The sequence below is a fragment of the Macrobrachium nipponense genome, chromosome 16 (genome assembly GCF_015104395.2).
Source record: "Macrobrachium nipponense isolate FS-2020 chromosome 16, ASM1510439v2, whole genome shotgun sequence".
In the NCBI taxonomy this organism is placed as follows: domain Eukaryota; kingdom Metazoa; phylum Arthropoda; class Malacostraca; order Decapoda; family Palaemonidae; genus Macrobrachium; species Macrobrachium nipponense.
The window spans coordinates 57,462,407-57,465,834 of NC_087209.1; the positions used below are offsets into that span (position 1 = coordinate 57,462,407).

The 3,428-nt window shown below is 45.3% G+C and overlaps 1 protein-coding gene across 1 annotated transcript in view; it reads left to right on the forward strand.

Annotated features, from left to right (window-relative positions):
* LOC135195728 (rho-associated protein kinase 2-like) overlaps window positions 1-3,428 on the forward strand; it is a 166,614-nt gene that overhangs the window by 9,403 nt on the left and 153,783 nt on the right.

Sequence of the window (3,428 nt, forward strand, 5' to 3'; positions counted from 1 at the left end):
ACGACTTGAGAGCTTTAGTGCTGGACATCAAACGATCCTGGTGAAGGAGGGTCCGCAGGATGAAGGGAGTCTCCGAAACTCCTTTAGCATCAAAAGAGAAAGTCTCTTGTAGTCAGAAACTGCTACATCTACTGGCTCTTCGTCTTCCGATACCTGGTCCAACTGATCCACAGAAGGAGATCGTTTTGGAGTGATCTGGCTCTTCCCGGGAGAAGAACTCCTTTCCCGAGAAGGGGAGCGCGGAACATTAGCACTCCTATACGAAGAGTGAGGCTCCTGCCTGTCGGAAACACTCTTGCGCCTACTAGACTCTTGTTGTCTAGGTTCGTCAGGTTCGTGGCGCTTGCTAGGCTCCTGGCGTCCTGATTCAGGGCGCGTTGAAAAGATCCCGCGTCCTGATTCCTGACGCTTAACAGGCTCTTGGCGCCCTAACACTTGACGCCTAACGTACTCCTGGCGTCCTGCCTTCTGGCGTCCTAACTCCTGGCGCCCTGACTCCTGGCGCCCTGACTCATGGCGTCCTGGCTCATAGCGTCCTGATTCCTGCCTTCTAGCAGAATCCTGACGTCCTGAATCCTGTGTTCTAAGAGGCTCTTGACGCCCTTTCTTGCGTCTTGCTGCCTCTTTGCGCCTGTGCTGGCCTCTGGTCCTGCAGACCCAAGGGATCCTGATACCTAAATCGGTTTTCCGGTTCCTTGCACCTAAACCGATAGAGACTTCTGCTCGATTCGCGGGCGTCTCAGAGGGCGCTTCGGGGAAGACAGCCTATAGGGCGAAAGGCTCTTCTCTCAGGAGAACAACTCCTATCAGACGAGTCTCTCGACGAAGACGATAAACGCCCTGGAGATCGTGAGGGTTCTCTCCTATACGAAGCGGGGCGCTTAGCGGAACTCTTAACAGGGAGCGAGACATCCTTCCTCCTTGTAGAGTCCTTAGCAAAAGAGCCTACGAGAGAAGCTAACTGCTCTTGCAGATTACCAAAAACTTCTTCGTAGGATCCTGAAGAGAAGGCTCCTCTTGTCTAGTCTTCTTAGGTCCCGAAGGCCAATCCTCGGGAAAAAACTCTCTGGGCTGGAGTCAGCGCGTCTTCCTTTTAGGCGCCTTCCAGGCTCTCTTCAAAGGGCGCGAAATAAGAGAGGCCGAACTCCATCCTCGTTTAGGAGAGGAAGAGTCTGAGGCGCGAAAAACACTCCTTTAGGACGCTTTTCTGCGGCAATCCGAGGCAGCCTGAGACTTAACAACAGGATCTGCCGAAGGGACGCCTGACCGTTGGGGATGTTCTGCACCTCCCTGCCCTGGGGCGTTCGACATTTCCTCCTCCCCTGGAGTCCACTGGGAGGTTTGGTGGAAGCGGTCTAGGCCTAGGAGCAATGAGGAAACCGGTCAGAACGCCCCCTCCACTGCACTGGGGACACTGCACAAGTCACTATCACCACTCTTACCTTGGTTAGAGCTCGTAGCTGAGCTTGAAGTTTTCTTAATTGAAGCTTTTACATTTTCCCTCTATGACGAAGAATCTTTGGATTCAGAACAGGAGAAGCAGCTGAGGCTAAGGGAAAATTGTTAGAAGGAGAGTTAATTTCTTGTTCTAAGGACAAGATCTACTAGATGACCTAGCTGAAGCCTTTCTCACTCTATCTCTCTCAAGCTTCCTAACATATGATGATAATTCCTTCCATTCAAGCTCCGTAAGGTTCTCACATTCCACCACAGGTGTTAATAAAGAAACATTCATTCTCCCTGCATTAGCGCAAATACTATGAGGATCTAATGCGATTTAGGCAGCCTAACCTTACAATCTTCCCTACTGCAAACTCTAAACATAGGTGAAGCCTTAGCGTCAGACATCGTGAAAGAGTAGTCAAAACCAAAGTCGAAAAACAGTCCACAATAAGCGTATGCCAAGCCAGAGAAAAAACAGAATACGTCACCAAAAAACCAATCCAAATTCTCGGCAAACGAGTTGAAATCCAAGATGGAGGAACGAACAATAGGTGTTGTCCGTTTCAAACCGGACAGAGAAATTATGGCTTAGAAAACGGGAATAGTTCCAGAACCCCGCCACCCAAACCCAGCGGCGGGAAAAATGGTGGATCACCTGACCTACCTGTCGCGTGTGCCGCGAGTTTTGAAATTCTGTCGGGACGACCGAGTCTATAGCTAAGTATATATCTGCTGGGTAAGTTACTTGTACAAAATGTCAAACTATCTCCACACATGAGATGAAGGCATCAATATCACCCTCTTCTGATTACCAGGAACAGATTTACCAAGGAGGTACAACCACTCTAATACTATTTGGGCAGGCATCATATTATTTACTTTATCAACCACATCACACCAAGCCAGCCATGGTGTACCATTACCCACAATACAATAAATGGATGTACTATGCCCAATCCTGTTCAAATGGGAAAAAAATTACCATGGTTCAACTGTATCAATATTGCAAATACATTGGATACTACAGACATGGCATGAGAGACATGCCACTTCCCTAAAGCGTAAAATATAGGTTGCTTTCTTTCATAAGGGAAGGCTTTAATATTTGCTATTTTAGATACTGCAACAGTTCTTGACACTATGCGTGTTTTAACTCCAAGAATCCATATACTAGCAGTTACCCATAAGAAACAAACTTCTACCCACACAAAGCATAAAAAAGAACATGTCATATCTGATACCATGATGGAAAATCAAGATGTTAAAGTTAATGATGATGATAGTGGTGATTTTATGCCAAATATTGGTATTACCCGTAAACACACTCACCTGCTTTTCCAAAGAGTTCAATTTATCATTTGTTTGTAAGGCCGACGACAAATCCCGCGTTCGTTTGTTTTGTTCATCTTCCAAACTTCTTCTTAAGCTCTTTGGGTATAGTCCATCGAGTTCGCTACAATCGCCCTCATAATCAGCCTGACAAAAAAACTTATAAATAAGTATCTAGAAATCAGTTTCAACATATATTGCAGTCAGTGGGTTGCCCCAACAAGGATTATTCACACAAGAACATGAGTACGTACTTTCTCAGAAGGCTGAATTTCTTGTCTGTCATGATACTCAGCATCACTTATAACAAAACCTGCCTTTTTTAACAAGAATTTTAGCTCAATTTTGTCCCTCATCACATTTTCCAGGGAAATATTAATAAAAAATATATTAGGAACACCACTAACAATGCTATATAATTCTTATCTTTGTTGATAAAAGACAAATGTGATGCATATTACCAAATTTTCAATAAAGCCATTGAAACTAACGCACTAATACTATAGTACTTATTTCTCTATTGCACAAAACCAATAGCCAAAACATGAAACATAAACATAGAAAGCACTGCCTTCCTTTGAGCTTCCTTAAGGTCATGTTGTAAAATTGCAAGCTTGCGATCGAGATCCCTTCGCTCCTGCTGCTGTCCTGGTCTT